The 24,005-nt window shown below is 37.4% G+C and overlaps 2 non-coding genes and 1 pseudogene across 2 annotated transcripts; all 3 read right to left on the bottom strand.

Annotated features, from left to right (window-relative positions):
* Positions 1-5,294: 5,294 nt before the first annotated feature.
* On the bottom strand, positions 5,295-14,756 carry LOC122817960 (large subunit ribosomal RNA; annotated as a pseudogene).
* Positions 14,757-15,158: 402 nt separating this feature from the next.
* On the bottom strand, positions 15,159-15,337 carry LOC127012272 (5.8S ribosomal RNA). The gene has a single exon (XR_007765781.1). It is a non-coding gene; the product is annotated as a 5.8S ribosomal RNA (ribosomal RNA).
* Positions 15,338-16,706: 1,369 nt separating this feature from the next.
* On the bottom strand, positions 16,707-18,701 carry LOC127012264 (small subunit ribosomal RNA). Its single transcript, XR_007765774.1, has one exon. It is a non-coding gene; the product is annotated as a small subunit ribosomal RNA (ribosomal RNA).
* Positions 18,702-24,005: the final 5,304 nt, after the last annotated feature.

Genomic DNA, 24,005 nt, shown 5'->3' with positions numbered 1-24,005 from the left:
ACTATATTTATTTCTTAAATAATATATACTTATATATTATTTATATATATACTCTTTATTATATATTATATAATTTCTTAAATAACTCTCTTAATAGCTATTTTTTATTATCAACAATATAAGTTGATATTAATATTGAAAATGTATTCATAATTACATTTTTATATTTCTTTGGTAGACTTTTATGTACTATTATTATTTAATAATACACATATAATATAAATCATGTTAGCCTACCTCCTAAAATTAACGATAAAATTCGGAAACAATTTGTTATTCTATGTACAATAGAAACTTGGCCTTTGTTTCAACGTTATTATCTTTGGGCTTAAAATATTAACCGCGGAGCCAAGTCTCGTATTCAAATAAATGAATAAAGAAACAAATTTGACGGATAATATCTTCTCTACTGACATATGTCAATAGCAGACGGCCGGCCCATTGACCATCCTATAGTAGTTTTTGGACACGCTGTCTCCCATTCGGGTATATTCAATTTACTTTGCCACTCACCCATATAGTGTTCTCTTATATAATAAGACAACGCACTTTTATATTCATTATATGGATATATTGCCTTCCTCATATTTGCCACACCACCTATAGTAGTTTTTGGACACGCTGTCTCCCATTCGGGTATATTCAATTTACTTTGCCACTCACCCATATAGTGTTCTCTTATATAATAAGAAAACGCACTTTTATTTTCATTATATGGATATATTGCCTTCCTCATATTTGCCACACCACCTATAGTAGTTTTTGGACACGCTGTCTCCCATTCGGGTATATTCAATTTACTTTGCCACTCACCCATATAGTGTTCTCTTATATAATAAGAAAACGCACTTTTATTTTCATTATATGGATATATTGCCTTCCTCATATTTGCCACACCACCTATAGTAGTTTTTGGACACGCTGTCTCCCATTCGGGTATATTCAATTCTCTTTGCCACTCACCCTTATAGTATTCTCTTATTTAATAAGAATACTAAAATACTTCTCATATTATAGATGTAATCTATTAACTTCTCAATATCCATACGGTTTATGTATGGTATTGACAAAATCCTATGCATTTGCATAAGATTTATTTTGCCACAATTTATAGTACTAGTGCCGCCCTCACTAGGTATAAATATCTCATTTCGCTAGTAGTGTATGGGCAAATTCTACTAGCTATTCTCATAAATATGTCACTTATATGCCATATCTATACAATTCATGCACTTTTATATGTATATTTGCTATATTATACATTATTATGCCTTATAGGTATTATACCTATAAGCCACATCCATACGATTGCTTAATATAAATATATGTATAATTTTTTATACATATTTTTTTTTTATTTATGTATGGTTTTTTATTCATATCCATATACTGTATTCACTTTTATATGGATATGATTGGCGTTTTATATAGTATTGACAAAATCATAAGTTTGACCAATACGAGGAGAGGTCCGCCAACGACCACCTCCCTATAGGTGTTTTTGGACACGCTGTCTCCCATTCGACTGCTTACTATACTAGGGGCTACCCGCTCCGTATGATATTCTCTCATATAACAAGAGAATGCAAGAAATATTCGTATTTTATGAATATAATCCATTTATTTTTCAATATCCATACGTTTTACTTAGTTTTTTGTACGGTATTGACAAAATCCTATGCATTTGCATAAGATTTATTTTGCCACAATTTATAGTACTAGTGCCGCCCTCACTAGGTATAAATATCTCATTTCGCTAGTAGTGTATGGGGAAATTCTACTAGCTATTCTCATAAATATGTCACTTATATGCCATATCTATACAATTCATGCACTTTTATATGTATATTTGCTATATTATACATTATTATGCCTTATAGGTATTATACCTATAAGCCACATCCATACGATTGCTTAATATAAATATATGTATAATTTTTTATACATATTTTTTTTTTATTTTTGTATGGTTTTTTATTCATATCCATATACTGTATTCAATTTTATATGGATATGATTGGCGTTTTATATAGTATTGACAAAATCATAAGTTTGACCAATACGAGGAGAGGTCCGCCAACGACCACCTCCCTATAGGTGTTTTTGGACACGCTGTCTCCCATTCGACTGCTTACTATACTAGGGGCTACCCGCTCCGTATGATATTCTCTCATATAACAAGAGAATGCAAGAAATATTCGTATTTTATGAATATAATCCATTTATTTTTCAATATCCATACGTTTTACTTAGTTTTTTGTACGGTATTGACAAAATCCTATGCATTTGCATAAGATTTATTTTGCCACAATTTATAGTACTAGTGCCGCCCTCACTAGGTATAAATATCTCATTTCGCTAGTAGTGTATGGGCAAATTCTACTAGCTATTCTCATAAATATGTCACTTATATGCCATATCTATACAATTCATGCACTTTTATATGTATATTTGCTATATTATACATTATTATGCCTTATAGGTATTATACCTATAAGCCACATCCATACGATTGCTTAATATAAATATATGTATAATTTTTTATACATATTTTTTTTTATTTATGTATGGTTTTTTATTCATATCCATATACTGTATTCACTTTTATATGGATATGATTGGCGTTTTATATAGTATTGACAAAATCATAAGTTTGACCAATACGAGGAGAGGTCCGCCAACGACCACCTCCCTATAGGTGTTTTTGGACACGCTGTCTCCCATTCGACTGCTTACTATACTAGGGGCTACCCGCTCCGTATGATATTCTCTCATATAACAAGAGAATGCAAGAAATATTCGTATTTTATGAATATAATCCATTTATTTTTCAATATCCATACGTTTTACTTAGTTTTTTGTACGGTATTGACAAAATCCTATGCATTTGCATAAGATTTATTTTGCCACAATTTATAGTACTAGTGCCGCCCTCACTAGGTATAAATATCTCATTTCGCTAGTAGTGTATGGGCAAATTCTACTAGCTATTCTCATAAATATGTCACTTATATGCCATATCTATACAATTCATGCACTTTTATATGTATATTTGCTATATTATACATTATTATGCCTTATAGGTATTATACCTATAAGCCACATCCATACGATTGCTTAATATAAATATATGTATAATTTTTTATACATATTTTTTTTTATTTATGTATGGTTTTTTATTCATATCCATATACTGTATTCACTTTTATATGGATATGATTGGCGTTTTATATAGTATTGACAAAATCATAAGTTTGACCAATACGAGGAGAGGTCCGCCAACGACCACCTCCCTATAGGTGTTTTTGGACACGCTGTCTCCCATTCGACTGCTTACTATACTAGGGGCTGCCCGCTCCGTATGATATTCTCTCGTATAACAAGAGAATGCAAGAAATATTCGTATTTTATGAATATAATCCATTTATTTTTCAATATCCATACGTTTTACTTAGTTTTTTGTACGGTATTGACAAAATCCTATGCATTTGCATAAGATTTATTTTGCCACAATTTATAGTACTAGTGCCGCCCTCACTAGGTATAAATATCTCATTTCGCTAGTAGTGTATGGGCAAATTCTACTAGCTATTCTCATAAATGCCTTCTTTATGCCATATCTATACAATTTATGCACTTTTATATGTATATTTGCTAATATTATACATTATTATGCCTTATAGGTATTATACCTATAAGCCATATACATACGATTTCATTTTTTTATTTATATATGGTTTTGTATTTATAACCATATACCGTATTTACTTTTATAAGGATATGATTGGCGTTTTATATAGTATTGACAAAATTATAAGTTTGACAAACACTTTTTTAAGTCTTTTAGTTAAAATTGTCATTTTTAATTGACTATCTAAACACTAGATATATTTGCACATGGAGCAAAGAGTATAAAAATTGGTCGCGTCACTAATAATATCGCGATACATTTTTACTACCATCAAAATACCACATACGTTTATATGTCCTCTTTATTTAATTTGGTTTCTAAACCTCAGGAATAGTTTTAATTATATGTGCGCTCTAAGTTGAATGAATTTCTTGAATCTCTTTACTTGAATTTCTAAGACTTAAAAATATTTATAAATAGATGTCCTATTGCATAATATTTTTTTATCGCTTCACTTATAAAATAACGATCCTGCCTTTCTACCTTTGAATAAACATTCATATAAACATGGAGAAAAAAACGTTCGCGTCACTAACAGTATGTGACGATAAAATTTTGCTAACATTAAAAGGAACATATTTTTATATGTCAACTCTTAGTTGAATTGGTCTATTGCTTAAGATTCTAGACCTTAGGAATATTTTTATATTATATGTTTGCCAATCTTCGCGTCACTAAAAAGATGACGATTCATATTGTTATTATTAGATGGTCGAGTTGTACTTATATTGATATGTTAATCAAATTGGTCTCTTACTTGAAAATCTAGACCTTAGGAATATTTTTATATTATATGTTTGCCAATCTTCGCGTCACTAATAAGATGACGATTCATATTATTATTAGATGGTCGAGTTGTACTTATATTGATATGTTAATCAAATTGGTCTCTTACTTGAAAATCTAGACCTTAGGAATATTTTTATATTATATGTTTGCCAATCTTCGCGTCACTAATAAGATGACGATTCATATTATTATTAGATGGTCGAGTTGTACTTATATTGATATGTTAATCAAATTGGTCTCTTACTTGAAAATCTAGACCTTAGGAATATTTTTATATTATATGTTTGCCAATCTTCGCGTCACTAATAAGATGACGATTCATATTGTTATTATTAGATGGTCGAGTTGTACTTATATTGATATGTTAATCAAATTGGTCTCTTACTTGAAAATCTAGACCTTAGGAATATTTTTATATTATATGTTTGCCAATCTTCGCGTCACAAATAAGATGACGATTCATATTGTTATTATTAGATGGTCGAGTTGTACTTATATTGATATGTTAATCAAATTGGTCTCTTACTTGAAAATCTAGACCTTAGGAATATTTTTATATTATATGTTTGCCAATCTTCGCGTCACTAATAAGATGACGATTCATATTGTTATTATTAGATGGTCGAGTTGTACTTATATTGATATGTTAATCAAATTGGTCTCTTACTTGAAAATCTAGACCTTAGGAATGTAATATATAAAGGATTAAAAATTCGCCACAAAGCCAAGCAAACAATCAATGCATACAAATAGATTGTTGGTTGAACTTTATATAAGAAGTTCAACACAACAAATAAATTATGCAATTTTATTATCGAATCATCAAGCAAAGGATAAGCTTCAGTGGATCGCAGTATGGCAGCTGCTCAACCACTTACAACACCTTGCCTGTTACAAAAGTCGTTTACAATTGATTCTAGGCTTTGTCATTGTATTAAATAATGCTTTTATATGTAACTAGCGCGGCATCAGGTGATCAAAGATCCTCCCAATTTACTATGTTACAAATTACATTGGCATCACATCCATTGTCGTTTAAAAAGTAAATTATAAACTTTAAATGGTTTAGAAGCCATACAATGCAAATTGCCCCTTATTTATCATTGCAGTCCAGCACGGATACGACCTTAGAGGCGTTCAGGCATAATCCAACGGACGTAGCGTCATACCACTGTTCGCTCGAACAAGTATTGTGCCATTGGTCCGTACCTGCGGTTCCTCTCGTACTACGCAGGAATGCTGTCGCAACAACGTTTTGTCATTAGTAGGGTAAAACTAACCTGTCTCACGACGGTCTAAACCCAGCTCACGTTCCCTTGCATGGGTGAACAATCCAACGCTTGGTGAATTTTGCTTCACAATGATAGGAAGAGCCGACATCGAAGGATCAAAAAGCGACGTCGCTATGAACGCTTGGCCGCCACAAGCCAGTTATCCCTATGGTAACTTTTCTGACACCTCTTGTTAAAAACTCTTTAAACCAAAAGGATCGATAGGCCGAGCTTTTGCTGTCCCTGTGTGTACTGAACACCGAGATCAAGTCAGCATTTGCCCTTTTGCTCTATGTGTGGTTTCTGTCCGCACTGAGCTGGCCTTGGGACACCTCCGTTATTATTTGAGAGATGTACCGCCCCAGTCAAACTCCCTACCTGGCAATGTCCTTGAATTGGATCATACCTGAGTAATTGGAGTTATACCAAATTTTCAAATCAAAAATACATAAATGCACCGTTTTATTAAAGAATTTGTTTGCGATTATATAACAAACTCGTGATACTTTGATCAAGAAGCTTGCATCAAAACCCAATACCATAAGATATAATAAATATATCCGTATAATGGCTAGGAAATGATACACGTTCCATTTAATCAAGTAAGTAAGGAAACAATAAGAGTAGTGGTATTTCATTGGCGATACCAAACCGAGGTCTAATATCTCCCACTTATTCTACACCTCTTATGTCTCCTTACACTGCCAGATTAGAGTCAAGCTCAAAAGGGTCTTCTTTCCCCGCTAATTATTCCAAGCCCGTTCCCTTGGCTGTGGTTTCGCTAGATAGTAGATAGGGACAGGTGTGTCTCGGATCCCTCCGAACTTATTTAACGTGACGTGTTCCGCACTGAAGGGATTACAGCCACGGCATTCTAATATACCCACAAGGGAGTATATAATGCAAGGGTCTGGGTTAAGCGCCAAACCAACGCCCTGGACTAGAAGCTATAGCTATGTACATAGCAACCACCCCAGTAGCAATTTAAGTACTTGCTTGTCGGGCAAGCACTCCCCCTTGCATAGGGGCGAGATCTATCTAAAATCTCTACTGTTCTTTGGGTCGCAGCACCCGAGTTGTATTAACGCAACATCCACGTCGAGCCCGGGGACTCTACCCGCGATATAGGTGTCAACCACAGCCACCACGAAACTCCCACTAGGGGGCCGACCTCAATGAGTAGCCTTGGAGAACCACTCAACCCGTGGCACCGAAATTTCAGGCTCGGTGGGCCTCACCCCTTCAGCTCCGACAAGCTCGGATGGGGCAACCATGTCATATTAGTCGCCTCCTACGACAAGCAATGACAAGCTGTGGCAGTATTCTTCGCCGTTGCCACACGGCAAGGGGGTTTTGGGACTATTGTCCCGGCGCCTGCGGTTCATCCCTCGTCGCTTCCATCCTACGCCTCGAGAAGGCAGCATCAGCAAAAGCTCCTAGGAGACGCATCCGTTCTGGGGTCTCGACTACTCCTGCGACGTTCCATCGTTCTTGGACTCGAACAATGCCAAGGGCATCCAAGTCACGCAAATCGCTATAGAGGCGGCACTCACATAGTACGTGAAGCCAGTCCTCACTCTCCTCTCCACATGAGCATGCGGTTGTGGTGCTGAGGGTTCTACCATGGAGGAAAGCGTTGAACGACCCGTGTCCTGTCAGCAAGAATCCGGCTCTTAAGGTGAAGACAAAGTCCTTCCTCTTGTAGACGAACGCTGCCTCTGGGAAAAACTGGCGAGTCACAAAACCGTGAGCCGCTTGGTCCCATCTGAGTTGCCACTCATTTAGCAGACATTCGTCTAGCAGAGCCATCTTGGATTTCCAGTCCAACACAGACAAGTCCTGTCCATAGAGCCAGTCGCTCTCGTCCAGGGGAACGTGCTTTCTGAGCTTAAACTTCACTGCCATCCTGTGAGCATCTAAATCCATTGGAGGAGCACCAGCAAGCACCTGCAGTGCCACCGTGGACACTGTGCGGCATACCGGTAGGCATCCTAATAGGATGGTCCTCTGGCACGAGGTGAGGAGTCTTAAGGACTTGCCCTTGCTCGCCGCCTTGTACCAGACCGAGGCACCGAAGAGTGCACAGGGGACCATGAGTCCGCTGTATATCGTCCTCTTAGCACGGGAGCTGAGCCCCCAATCGACTCGGAGCACCCGTGCTAGCCCTCCGGCAACTCCAGCCAGCCGATCTCTGAGAGCAGAGATATGCGGGAGAAAGCTCATCCGCTCGCCGACTAAGATGCCAAGGTACCGGCATTTGGTGACGTATGGCAGGCTTGCTCCAGCAAACCGTACCGTCGGTCTCCTAGTGTCTGAAAGATTCCCTTTCAGCAACATGATTGCCGTCTTGCTGGTTGACACACTCACTCCAACCTCAGCTCCCCAGGCTCCCACGATGTCCATCAACTGCTCACCCTTTCGCTCCAGATCGGCACGGGAATTCCCATCGACGAAAAGTAGCAAGTCATCTGCAAACGCGCTCAGAGCACAATGTGGCTCCAGGCGCTGAAGCAGCACATCCATCAGTAGGTTCCAAATAAATGGACCACTGACGGACCCTTGCGGGCAGCCCCGTGTAACCGACACTGTGGCCGCTTCGTAACTGCTGATGATACTGGCACTTCGACCGGAGAAATAACTTTTCCACAAGTCTATCTCTCGACAGCCGACGTCGATAAGCCGATCCAGCACCGCGTTCCACTCAACATTGTCGAAGGCACCCTTGAAATCAACAAAGATTCCCAGCACCCTCCTCTCGCGGCTGGTGGAAACGGTGTTTTTAGCGTGCATCCACGCATCCTCAACGCAGCGTCCAGGCCGAAATCCAAATTGCCATCTGCAGCCATCCGGTAGCACATCCTTCAGTCGATTCACCATGATCCCTTCCAGCACCTTTCCGAACACTGGCAAAAGGCATATGCCACGATAAGAGGCAGGATCGCTCCTGTCCTTATCTGGCCCCTTTACCAGCGGTATCACTCTCGGGTGTTTCCACTCGGCAGGAAAATATCCTTCCGAGAGGCATCGAGAGTACAACTTCGTCAGGTGCTGAGGGATAGCACGCCATACCTCCTTGACGATCCCACCCGTGATGCCGTCCATTCCCGGCGATCGCCGGCTTCTCAGCTTCGCGACGCTGGTTGCCACCTCGAAGGCTTCGAGGGTCGGTGGAGCAGCAGGAGTTATACCCTCACGCACTGTGGATTCCGCAACAGGGAAGAAGTTGCGGAGGAGTATATCTGCGCAGTCGTGCCATGTCGTAAGTAGCGCGCCGTTCGACCTAAGACATCCAAGATCGGTTGTCTTTTTCCGGCCTCGGCATATTCGGTAGGCGTGCCCCCATGGATCATCCTTGTGCCGTCCCACGAAGTCCCGCCAGTTTTGTTCCTTTGTCATCAGGATAAGCTTCTTATACTGGCCTGAGGCAAGCCTTAATCCAGCGGCAAGTCGCTCAACATCGCCGGTGCCACTCCGACGAGCTGCCTGCAGCCTGCGCCTCAGTCTCCTGACCTCTTGGCGCTTGGTACTCAGTTCAGGATTCCACCATATTACGTTTCCCCTTGCTGCAGGTATCCTGCGCCCTATTACCCTGTCGCACACTTCGTGTACGATGGAGCGAAGGGCTGACACATGATCATCCAACGGCGATTCCTCCAGTTCCTCGAGACATTCAGCTACATCCCTTAGTTCTACTCTGAATCTTCGCCAACTTGCATTGGAGAGCCTCCATTGCGGTACCGGAGCTAGGCTCTCAACGGTACTGCTTGGATCTGGAGTAACCTCAACAGTGATGATGTTGTGGTCACTCAGCTCCCAGAAGTCAACTCTCCATTCGTATGTTGCCCACACACGCGCTGCTTCGTTGGTGAAGGTCACGTCGATATCACTTCTGGAGCGGTGATTATCGAACGTGAACACCTGGCTGGCCGTATTAAGCACACAGACACCGCTTGCGATGATCCACTCGTCCATGTGCTGTCCCCGTTCGCGATTCAGACGGTCTCCAGAGTTAGCTGGAGTTTTGCTGAACCACATCGGGGAAACCGCATTCGCATCAAGTCCGAGGATTGTCGGTGTCCTGCTGGCTAGCAGCAGAACCGTATCCAGGTAGTCAGTGTAGGGCTGCAGGGCAGCTGAGTACTGGCAGTATACGGAGGACAGAAAAATGGTGCCGTATTTTCCTGTGACACTCACGCACACTCCATAATCCGTCGTCAATGTCTCGATGGGCATGCAGATGGCAGACGGGTCGTCCACGATGATGGCAGCTTTCTTCCTTTTGTCAGCGAAGATTCTCATGCCTCCAGGGAGTCCAGTGAGACGCTTGCCTGCGTCCACATAGGGCTCCTGAATGAGTGCGAACAGGTGGCCAGCATCTCTCATCCGCTTTGCAAGCTCGATGACAGCGCAACGGCCTCGACCACAATTCGCTTGGATGAAGCTGAACATGTTAATGTCTAGCTTGCACCCTGGCTAGCACAGCGCTATATATCGGGCATCCACCCGAGAGCATATAGTGCCCCGAGGGTAGCCCTTTATGGCGGCAGTTACGGCAGTCCACCGCATTTTTGCACTTCGCCGCGACGTGGTCGTTCTGTCCGCACTGGCGGCAGACCTGGTTTTCTCTAGCGTACCGACACTCGCTGACTTTGTGGTCAAAACCAAGGCATCGGTGGCACGCATAGGTGCGCACTTGAGAGCGGCAGCGGTAAGAGAACCACTTGATATACACCCTCCCGCTTTCGAGAACGGCCAACGCCTGATCATCTACTTCCAGCGTCACGTTTATAGTGGCGCTGTTAGCTGCTGACCAGGGCTTGGTCGCCAGGACTACCGCCTTCTGGAACTCCTTCAGCGACATCTCCTCGAAGTTTTTCTCTTTTAACTCCATCATGAACTCATCCGGCGTCACAGTGGTGTCCACATCCTGTACCGTCACCCTGGGTTTTGCGGCAGTGTTTTTGGACACCTTAAGGCCCACCTCAGCGAATTTTGCGGAGGCAACGATTTTCGACATCTCCGCCTGCGATGGCGTGCGAATAATCGCGCCGCCCCGCTTCAACTCTCGCACCTCATGCACTCTGACGCCCAAAGCAGGCGCTACCTCTTTGCGGACCTTGTCCGCAATTTGCCTCCCTGATAAGGCCGGATCATCACATGCAACGACTGCCGACCAGGTCTCCCGGATTTTCCGCGGTGCGGCTACAGGGGCATAGGGGGCGACAGGGGCAGCAGGTGAGGCGATAAGGTGCGCGCCTCTAGCAGCGGCGGCTGCGTATGAGACGGCCGAGGCAACCGGTGCCTGCTTCTTAAGGCGGTCCTCAAGCACTCCAATCCGTATAAGGAGGGCTGCAACAACCTCCTCGTAGCGGTTGGCTACGGACTGCACCTTCACATTTGTGGCCGGGTTGGCATAGGAGACCATGAACATCCTACCGATCTCCGATCGGATGTCCCCCATCTCGGCAGCGACGGCACCATTACCTCTCCACTCCCTATCCGAGAAGGATTTTAGAGGACTGGCTGGTGCAACGAAGGTCTTCTCGTGTTCAGCAGAGGATTCAGCAGCGGCGGGGGCTGCGGGAGCGGCAGGGGCTGCGGCAAGGGCAGCGACAGGGGCAGCGGCAGCGGCAGCAGCAGGGGCAGCGGCAGCGGCAGCGGCAGCGGCAGGGGCTGTCGCAGTGTCAGCGGCAGTTGCATCCAGTGCCATCAACTTGCACCTAGAGGCGTCCCTCAGCGGCGCTTTATTGCGCTTACCTCTGGGTCGTCCTCTGCCCCCACTGCTTCCCCTACTACTAGCACTCTCACTGCCAGAATCTCCAACATCCATTTTGGGTGGCGCCATCCGCCGGTTATCGGCAGTTCCAACCCAAAAGCTTTTCCACCAAGGACTTACCCCTTTATTATCAGCTGGTCGGAAAGCTCTATCAGCTGATCAGCTGATAAAAGTTTAGCGATGACACAAACCGCACAGCTGTTTTAGGCAAAATGTGCCTAAATAAGCCTAACGCCTCTCTCAAGAGAGCGCCTCTCTCGTGACACACGTGGCGCAATGGAAAATTTCCAATGGGAAAAACCCAATTTCACCCGGTTTCACCACTTTTACACAGGGAAAACACGCGCACTGGGTTCGCAGGCACAAAACACGAATTTTCGTGCTGTTTCTAGCTTCGTATCTGGTCTCTATCAGTCAATATTGGCTACACTCGCGGAGCGTACGGAAAACACGTCTGTTCGCACGAGCAATCTAACACCGACGAGTAGATAGGGACAGTAGGAGTAGATAGGGACAGTAGGAATCTCGTTAATCCATTCATGCGCGTCACTAATTAGATGACGAGGCATTTGGCTACCTTAAGAGAGTCATAGTTACTCCCGCCGTTGACCCGCGCTTACTTGAATTTCTTCACTTTGACATTCAGAGCACTGGGCAGAAATCACATTGTGTCAACACCCGCTAGGGCCATCACAATGCTTTGTTTTAATTAGACAGTCGGATTCCCCAAGTCCGTGCCAGTTCTGAATTGATTGTTAATTGATAATCGTTATAATTAATAAGAACTAATTGGTTTAACCCAATTAGTATTCTTAAAAATTTTAGCAAGAAAGTTCCACAATTGGCTACGTAACTAAACTATCCGGGGAACAAGTAACTAACATAAATGCTAGAAACTCTATTTACCCAGAACGAGCACATAAACCATGTTATTGTTTCCCAATCAAGCCCGACTATCTCAATCTTCAGAGCCAATCCTTATCCCGAAGTTACGGATCTAATTTGCCGACTTCCCTTACCTACATTATTCTATCGACTAGAGACTCTTCACCTTGGAGACCAGCTGCGGATATTGGTACGGCCTGTTGAGAAGTTTGCGTGTCCCCACCATAAATTTTCAAGGTCCGAGGAGAAAATATCGACACAACAGTATATGTCATGCTCTTCTAGCCCATCTACCATATCTCTCTGCGAAAGACTTCCATGGTAGTACGGCTATAAAACAGAAAAGAAAACTCTTCCGATATCTCTCGACGGCTTCTTTATGGTCGTTCCTGTTGCCAGGATGAGCACGAGGCCCATATTTAATAACAAACGGATACTCAACAGGTTACGGAATTGGAACCGTATTCCCTTTCGTTCAAAATTATTCAAGTATATTAATTTAGCTAGATTTTATATAATATATATATTTGTTTGGCATTTGTATTTTACTTGAAAATTTTCGGCTTTCGCCTTGAACTTAGGACCGACTAACTCGTGATCAACCACTGTTCACACGAAACCCTTCTCCACTTCAGTCCTCCAAGGTCTCATTCGATTATTTGCTACTACCACCAAGATCTGTACCAATGGCAGCTCCATGCAGGCTTACGCCAAACACTTCTACGCATACCATTGTACCTTCCTACTCACTAAAGTTTCAAAATTTATATTACAAGTAATATAAATCATCTACTTTAGCGGTAATGTATAGGTATACAACTTAAGCGCCATCCATTTTAAGGGCTAGTTGCTTCGGCAGGTGAGTTGTTACACACTCCTTAGCGGATTTCGACTTCCATGATCACCGTCCTGCTGTTTTAAGCAACCAACGCCTTTCATGGTATCTGCATGAGTTGTTAATTTGGGCACCGTAACATTACGTTTGGTTCATCCCACAGCGCCAGTTCTGCTTACCAAAAGTGGCCCACTGGGCACATTATATCATAACCTTGAACTTCATATCAAGAAAGTTAAGGTTCTTACCCATTTAAAGTTTGAGAATAGGTTAAGATCGTTTCGACCCTAAGGCCTCTAATCATTCGCTTTACCAGATAAGATTATTTTATATAATATTAAAATGCACCAGCTATCCTGAGGGAAACTTCGGAAGGAACCAGCTACTAGATGGTTCGATTGGTCTTTCGCCCCTATACTCAATTCTGACAATCGATTTGCACGTCAGAACTGTTTCGGTCTTCCATCAGGGTTTCCCCTGACTTCAACCTGATCAAGTATAGTTCACCATCTTTCGGGTCACAGCATATATGCTCAAGGTACGTTCCAGTTAGAGGCATAAATAATATAAATATCATTATACATAACTATATAGAACGCCCCGGGATTGTGTTAATTAGCTATAAATAGTTAAAAAACTAATCCCATTATTAGTCAAGTTAATTACGCTATTAGGTTTATATCCCAATAACTTGCACATATGTTAGACTCCTTGGTCCGTGTTTCAAGACGGGTCCCGAAGGTATCCTGAATCTTTCGCATTGTTAATCCTACAAGTGCATATAATAAACACAAAAATCAATGATAATTATGCCATTATATAATTCCGAAAAATTAACGCACTGTATTCATATAAATCTATCAGCACTTTATCAAATTAATAACATTTATTCTGTGTTAAAATGCAAGCAAATTAATTTGAATAAACTATAAGTTATATTTTATGATAAATTTGGTATGCTAATAGATTACAATGTCCTTATATGGAAAAAATGCACACTATTATCATAATATTGTTTAAATATTACAATTCTAATGATGAATTTTCCATAACGGATATTCAGGTTCATCGGGCTTAACCTCTAAGCAGTTTCACGTACTGTTTAACTCTCTATTCAGAGTTCTTTTCAACTTTCCCTCACGGTACTTGTTTACTATCGGTCTCATGGTTATATTTAGTTTTAGATGGAGTTTACCACCCACTTAGTGCTGCACTATCAAGCAACACGACTCTTTGGAAACATCATCTAGTAATCATTAACGTTATACGGGCCTGGCACCCTCTATGGGTAAATGGCCTCATTTAAGAAGGACTTAAATCGTTAATTTCTCATACTAGAATATTGACGCTCCATACACTGCATCTCACATTTGCCATATAGACGAAGTGACTTAGTGCTGAACTGATTTCTTTTCGCTCGCCGCTACTAAGAAAATCCTTGTTAGTTTCTTTTCCTCCCCTAATTAATATGCTTAAATTCAGGGGGTAGTCCCATATGAGTTGAGGTTGTGTATAACTTTTATATGCAATTAATTCTTTATATATAATGATAAAACATTTTATTAAATTCGTTATATTAATAATATCTGTATATAAATGGCATTTGTTTGATTTAACGAATCAACGAAGAACAATAATATTGTCAACGGTTTTCTATTTTCTAATCATTAATAAGAGACAATTCTAGATAAATTTTTATGCTAGACATTTCTCAGTATCATTTGATTGAAAAAGAAAATATTTCTCTTCGTTTTTCACATTCAAATTATTTACTAATGTGAGATAATGTTTTTCATATATTTTTTAATATTATGAATAAAATAATTAAATTATTATTATCCAATAATATACCATATGCTTATAAAATTTCATTATAAAATTTGTATAAGCAACTTAATTAGCATAGTCTTACAACCCTCAACCATATGTAGTCCAAGCAGCACTATAAAATTAATTAAAGTACATAACAGCATGGACTGCGATATGCGTTCAAAATGTCGATGTTCATGTGTCCTGCAGTTCACACGATGACGCACAGTTTGCTGCGTTCTTCATCGACCCATGAGCCGAGTGATCCACCGCTTAGAGTTTTATAAATTGGTTTCTTAATTTTGTCAAATATGTTTTTATTGAAAGAAATTAAAAATACACCATTTTACTGGCATATATCAATTCCTTCAATAAATTTATTTTTATACCTAAAACGAATGCTGCGAAATGTCTTAGTTTTATATAACCAATATATATCAAAGTATTTCTTTTTAAATTGCATTTATTGTAAATAAATATATATATATATATATTAATACTTTTTTAGCGATATAAATTGAAATTTATATAAAACATTAACCTGTATAAAACCAGGTACAACATTTTACATTTTAGGTTGTTGCATTATCCAATGTATGCGCATAACTGAGATGAACAATACATATCGCAACGCGTGTATATTATGGTCCATATACACACAGTATTTTAATTGTGTTTATATACAATAATAATTTAATATTATTATTTTAATAATTCGATTTGCTTGTTCGAATTTTTATTTGTTTGTTTTGGCTGCTTATTATTTCTCTCATATGTATTAAATACAATATATAATTTTAATATTTGCATTATTTCGATTTGCTTGTTCGAAATTTCATTTGATCTATATTAGATCATATACATTTTGGCAATTCATATTTTATTTGTATTACTATAATGTATTTATTATAATATAAACAAATATTTTATTAACGGTAAGGATATACAATAATAATTTAATATTATTATTTTAATAATTCGATTTGCTTGTTCGAATTTTTATTTGTTTGCTTTGGCTGCTTATTAATTTCTCTCATATGTATTAAATACAATATATAATTTTAATATTTGCATTATTTCGATTTGCTTGTTCGAAATTTCATTTGATCTATAATAGATCTCATATACATTTTGGCAATTCATATTTTATTTGTAATACTATAATGTATTTATTATAATATAAACAAATATTTTATTAACGGTAAGGATATACAATAATAATTTAATATTATTATTTTAATAATTCGATTTGCTTGTTCGAATTTTTATTTGTTTGCTTTGGCTGCTTATTATTTCTCTCATATGTATTAAATACAATATATAATTTTAATATTTGCATTATTTCGATTTGCTTGTTCGAAATTTTATTTGATCTATATTAGATCTCATATACATTTTGGCAATTCATATTTTATTTGTATTATTATAATGTATTTATTATAATATAAACAAATATTTTATTAACGGTAAGGATATACAATAATAATTTAATATTATTATTTTAATAATTCGATTTGCTTGTTCGAAATTTCATTTGATCTATAATAGATCTCATATACATTTTGGCAATTCATATTTTATTTGTAATACTATAATGTATTTATTATAATATAAACAAATATTTTATTAACGGTAAGGATATTAAAACATTAATGATCCTTCCGCAGGTTCACCTACGGAAACCTTGTTACGACTTTTACTTCCTCTAAATAATCAAGTTCGGTCAACTTTTGCGAAACAACCGTAACACGCAAGGCGTCACAGTGATCACGTCCGGAGACCTCACTAAATAATTCAATCGGTAGTAGCGACGGGCGGTGTGTACAAAGGGCAGGGACGTAATCAATGCGAGTTAATGACTCACACTTACTGGGAATTCCAAGTTCATGTGAACAGTTTCAGTTCACAATCCCAAGCATGAAAGTGGTTCAGCGGTTTACCCGGACCTCTCGGTCTAGGAAATACACGTTGATACTTTCATTGTAGCGCGCGTGCAGCCCAGGACATCTAAGGGCATCACAGACCTGTTATTGCTCAATCTCATTATTGCTAGACGCAATTTGTCCATTTAAGAAGCTAGTGTCCTTATAATGGGACAAACCAACAGGTACGGCTCCACTTATATAAACACATTCAAACACAATAAACATTTTACTGCCACCATGAATGAAGGCTATATAAGCTTCAACACCATAATCCTGAAGATATCTATTTAATATATTTGAGTCTCGTTCGTTATCGGAATTAACCAGACAAATCACTCCACGAACTAAGAACGGCCATGCACCACCACCCATAGATTCGAGAAAGAGCTATCAATCTGTCTTACACACTTATGTTCGGACCTGGTAAGTTTTCCCGTGTTGAGTCAAATTAAGCCGCAGGCTCCACTCCTGGTGGTGCCCTTCCGTCAATTCCTTTAAGTTTCAGCTTTGCAACCATACTTCCCCCGGAGCCCAAAAGCTTTGGTTTCCCGGGAAGCGACTGAGAGAGCCATAAAAGTAGCTACACCCAATTGCTAGCTGGCATCGTTTATGGTTAGAACTAGGGCGGTATCTGATCGCCTTCGAACCTCTAACTTTCGTTCTTGATTAATGAAAACATCTTTGGCAAATGCTTTCGCTTAAGTTAGTCTTACGACGGTCCAAGAATTTCACCTCTCGCGTCGTAATACTAATGCCCCCAAACTGCTTCTATTAATCATTACCTCTTGATCTGAAAACCAATGAAAGCAGAACAGAGGTCTTATTTCATTATCCCATGCACAGAATATTCAGGCATTTGAAGCCTGCTTTAAGCACTCTAATTTGTTCAAAGTAATTGTACCGGCCCACAATAACACTCGTTTAAGAGCACTAATGCAGGTTTTTAAATAGGAGGAACATATGAAAAAATACAAGTATCTAAGCACATGTAAGAACTCCACCGGTAATACGCTTACATACATAAAGGTATAGTACTAACCACAATTGTAAGTTGTACTACCCGTATGAAGCACAAGTTCAACTACGAACGTTTTAACCGCAACAACTTTAATATACGCTATTGGAGCTGGAATTACCGCGGCTGCTGGCACCAGACTTGCCCTCCAATTGGTCCTTGTTAAAGGATTTAAAGTGTACTCATTCCAATTACAGGGCCTCGGATATGAGTCCTGTATTGTTATTTTTCGTCACTACCTCCCCGAGCTGGGAGTGGGTAATTTACGCGCCTGCTGCCTTCCTTAGATGTGGTAGCCGTTTCTCAGGCTCCCTCTCCGGAATCGAACCCTGATTCCCCGTTACCCGTTGCAACCATGGTAGTCCTAGATACTACCATCAAAAGTTGATAGGGCAGACATTTGAAAGATCTGTCGTCGGTACAAGACCATACGATCTGCATGTTATCTAGAGTTCAACCAATATAACGATCTTGCGATCGCTTGGTTTTAGCCTAATAAAAGCACATGTTCCATAAGGTTCATGTTTTAATTGCATGTATTAGCTCTAGAATTACCACAGTTATCCAAGTAACTGTTAACGATCTAAGGAACCATAACTGATATAATGAGCCTTTTGCGGTTTCACTTTTAATTCGTGTGTACTTAGACATGCATGGCTTAATCTTTGAGACAAGCATATAACTACTGGCAGGATCAACCAGAATAATGTTTTTATTCATATTTCATTCATATTTTTTGAATAGAAATTAGCAATATATATGTTGTTATAGATTTTATTTCTATCGAATACGGCCATTTTTATATAGCATTCGTATACGTTTGTTTTCCAATTTATACTTGTTTCGCCACTAATAATAACAAGTTTTTATTGATGTCAAAAAGAATCATATTCTTTATAAACACAATATTTATTTTTCATATATTTTCTTTATATATGCACATTTCATTCTAAAATATCATTTTTGTTCGACATACATAATATATTGTATCCACACATGTACAATTTTTGTTTAACCAATATAAGATATTGAGTTAATCATTTGTATTTTGACGATAAATTTAAAATTTATCTATATATATCCATATAAGTCTCTGGTAATATATAAAATAGAACCGAGTGTATATATATAATTATTACTACTATATTTATTTCTTAAATAATATATACTTATATATTATTTATATATATACTCTTTATTATATATTATATAATTTCTTAAATAACTCTCTTAATAGCTATTTTTTATTATCAACAATATAAGTTGATATTAATATTGAAAATGTATTCATAATTACATTTTTATATTTCTTTGGTAGACTTTTATGTACTATTATTATTTAATAATACACATATAATATAAATCATGTTAGCCTACCTCCTAAAATTAACGATAAAATTCGGAAACAATTTGTTATTCTATGTACAATAGAAACTTGGCCTTTGTTTCAACGTTATTATCTTTGGGCTTAAAATATTAACCGCGGAGCCAAGTCTCGTATTCAAATAAATGAATAAAGAAACAAATTTGACGGATAATATCTTCTCTACTGACATATGTCAATAGCAGACGGCCGGCCCATTGACCATCCTATAGTAGTTTTTGGACACGCTGTCTCCCATTCGGGTATATTCAATTTACTTTGCCACTCACCCATATAGTGTTCTCTTATATAATAAGACAACGCACTTTTATATTCATTATATGGATATATTGCCTTCCTCATATTTGCCACACCACCTATAGTAGTTTTTGGACACGCTGTCTCCCATTCGGGTATATTCAATTTACTTTGCCACTCACCCATATAGTGTTCTCTTATATAATAAGAAAACGCACTTTTATTTTCATTATATGGATATATTGCCTTCCTCATATTTGCCACACCACCTATAGTAGTTTTTGGACACGCTGTCTCCCATTCGGGTATATTCAATTTACTTTGCCACTCACCCATATAGTGTTCTCTTATATAATAAGAAAACGCACTTTTATTTTCATTATATGGATATATTGCCTTCCTCATATTTGCCACACCACCTATAGTAGTTTTTGGACACGCTGTCTCCCATTCGGGTATATTCAATTCTCTTTGCCACTCACCCTTATAGTATTCTCTTATTTAATAAGAATACTAAAATACTTCTCATATTATAGATGTAATCTATTAACTTCTCAATATCCATACGGTTTATGTATGGTATTGACAAAATCCTATGCATTTGCATAAGATTTATTTTGCCACAATTTATAGTACTAGTGCCGCCCTCACTAGGTATAAATATCTCATTTCGCTAGTAGTGTATGGGCAAATTCTACTAGCTATTCTCATAAATATGTCACTTATATGCCATATCTATACAATTCATGCACTTTTATATGTATATTTGCTATATTATACATTATTATGCCTTATAGGTATTATACCTATAAGCCACATCCATACGATTGCTTAATATAAATATATGTATAATTTTTTATACATATTTTTTTTTTATTTATGTATGGTTTTTTATTCATATCCATATACTGTATTCACTTTTATATGGATATGATTGGCGTTTTATATAGTATTGACAAAATCATAAGTTTGACCAATACGAGGAGAGGTCCGCCAACGACCACCTCCCTATAGGTGTTTTTGGACACGCTGTCTCCCATTCGACTGCTTACTATACTAGGGGCTACCCGCTCCGTATGATATTCTCTCATATAACAAGAGAATGCAAGAAATATTCGTATTTTATGAATATAATCCATTTATTTTTCAATATCCATACGTTTTACTTAGTTTTTTGTACGGTATTGACAAAATCCTATGCATTTGCATAAGATTTATTTTGCCACAATTTATAGTACTAGTGCCGCCCTCACTAGGTATAAATATCTCATTTCGCTAGTAGTGTATGGGGAAATTCTACTAGCTATTCTCATAAATATGTCACTTATATGCCATATCTATACAATTCATGCACTTTTATATGTATATTTGCTATATTATACATTATTATGCCTTATAGGTATTATACCTATAAGCCACATCCATACGATTGCTTAATATAAATATATGTATAATTTTTTATACATATTTTTTTTTTTTTTGTATGGTTTTTTATTCATATCCATATACTGTATTCAATTTTATATGGATATGATTGGCGTTTTATATAGTATTGACAAAATCATAAGTTTGACCAATACGAGGAGAGGTCCGCCAACGACCACCTCCCTATAGGTGTTTTTGGACACGCTGTCTCCCATTCGACTGCTTACTATACTAGGGGCTACCCGCTCCGTATGATATTCTCTCATATAACAAGAGAATGCAAGAAATATTCGTATTTTATGAATATAATCCATTTATTTTTCAATATCCATACGTTTTACTTAGTTTTTTGTACGGTATTGACAAAATCCTATGCATTTGCATAAGATTTATTTTGCCACAATTTATAGTACTAGTGCCGCCCTCACTAGGTATAAATATCTCATTTCGCTAGTAGTGTATGGGCAAATTCTACTAGCTATTCTCATAAATATGTCACTTATATGCCATATCTATACAATTCATGCACTTTTATATGTATATTTGCTATATTATACATTATTATGCCTTATAGGTATTATACCTATAAGCCACATCCATACGATTGCTTAATATAAATATATGTATAATTTTTTATACATATTTTTTTTTATTTATGTATGGTTTTTTATTCATATCCATATACTGTATTCACTTTTATATGGATATGATTGGCGTTTTATATAGTATTGACAAAATCATAAGTTTGACCAATACGAGGAGAGGTCCGCCAACGACCACCTCCCTATAGGTGTTTTTGGACACGCTGTCTCCCATTCGACTGCTTACTATACTAGGGGCTACCCGCTCCGTATGATATTCTCTCATATAACAAGAGAATGCAAGAAATATTCGTATTTTATGAATATAATCCATTTATTTTTCAATATCCATACGTTTTACTTAGTTTTTTGTACGGTATTGACAAAATCCTATGCATTTGCATAAGATTTATTTTGCCACAATTTATAGTACTAGTGCCGCCCTCACTAGGTATAAATATCTCATTTCGCTAGTAGTGTATGGGCAAATTCTACTAGCTATTCTCATAAATATGTCACTTATATGCCATATCTATACAATTCATGCACTTTTATATGTATATTTGCTATATTATACATTATTATGCCTTATAGGTATTATACCTATAAGCCACATCCATACGATTGCTTAATATAAATATATGTATAATTTTTTATACATATTTTTTTTTATTTATGTATGGTTTTTTATTCATATCCATATACTGTATTCACTTTTATATGGATATGATTGGCGTTTTATATAGTATTGACAAAATCATAAGTTTGACCAATACGAGGAGAGGTCCGCCAACGACCACCTCCCTATAGGTGTTTTTGGACACGCTGTCTCCCATTCGACTGCTTACTATACTAGGGGCTGCCCGCTCCGTATGATATTCTCTCGTATAACAAGAGAATGCAAGAAATATTCGTATTTTATGAATATAATCCATTTATTTTTCAATATCCATACGTTTTACTTAGTTTTTTGTACGGTATTGACAAAATCCTATGCATTTGCATAAGATTTATTTTGCCACAATTTATAGTACTAGTGCCGCCCTCACTAGGTATAAATATCTCATTTCGCTAGTAGTGTATGGGCAAATTCTACTAGCTATTCTCATAAATGCCTTCTTTATGCCATATCTATACAATTTATGCACTTTTATATGTATATTTGCTAATATTATACATTATTATGCCTTATAGGTATTATACCTATAAGCCATATACATACGATTTCATTTTTTTATTTATATATGGTTTTGTATTTATAACCATATACCGTATTTACTTTTATAAGGATATGATTGGCGTTTTATATAGTATTGACAAAATTATAAGTTTGACAAACACTTTTTTAAGTCTTTTAGTTAAAATTGTCATTTTTAATTGACTATCTAAACACTAGATATATTTGCACATGGAGCAAAGAGTATAAAAATTGGTCGCGTCACTAATAATATCGCGATACATTTTTACTACCATCAAAATACCACATACGTTTATATGTCCTCTTTATTTAATTTGGTTTCTAAACCTCAGGAATAGTTTTAATTATATGTGCGCTCTAAGTTGAATGAATTTCTTGAATCTCTTTACTTGAATTTCTAAGACTTAAAAATATTTATAAATAGATGTCCTATTGCATAATATTTTTTTATCGCTTCACTTATAAAATAACGATCCTGCCTTTCTACCTTTGAATAAACATTCATATAAACATGGAGAAAAAAACGTTCGCGTCACTAACAGTATGTGACGATAAAATTTTGCTAACATTAAAAGGAACATATTTTTATATGTCAACTCTTAGTTGAATTGGTCTATTGCTTAAGATTCTAGACCTTAGGAATATTTTTATATTATATGTTTGCCAATCTTCGCGTCACTAAAAAGATGACGATTCATATTGTTATTATTAGATGGTCGAGTTGTACTTATATTGATATGTTAATCAAATTGGTCTCTTACTTGAAAATCTAGACCTTAGGAATATTTTTATATTATATGTTTGCCAATCTTCGCGTCACTAATAAGATGACGATTCATATTATTATTAGATGGTCGAGTTGTACTTATATTGATATGTTAATCAAATTGGTCTCTTACTTGAAAATCTAGACCTTAGGAATATTTTTATATTATATGTTTGCCAATCTTCGCGTCACTAATAAGATGACGATTCATATTATTATTAGATGGTCGAGTTGTACTTATATTGATATGTTAATCAAATTGGTCTCTTACTTGAAAATCTAGACCTTAGGAATATTTTTATATTATATGTTTGCCAATCTTCGCGTCACTAATAAGATGACGATTCATATTGTTATTATTAGATGGTCGAGTTGTACTTATATTGATATGTTAATCAAATTGGTCTCTTACTTGAAA

The sequence above is a fragment of the Drosophila biarmipes genome, unplaced genomic scaffold (genome assembly GCF_025231255.1).
Source record: "Drosophila biarmipes strain raj3 unplaced genomic scaffold, RU_DBia_V1.1 ptg000041l, whole genome shotgun sequence".
NCBI classification, from domain to species: Eukaryota; Metazoa; Arthropoda; class Insecta; order Diptera; family Drosophilidae; genus Drosophila; species Drosophila biarmipes.
This window is presented reverse-complemented; position numbering and strand designations above follow the sequence as displayed.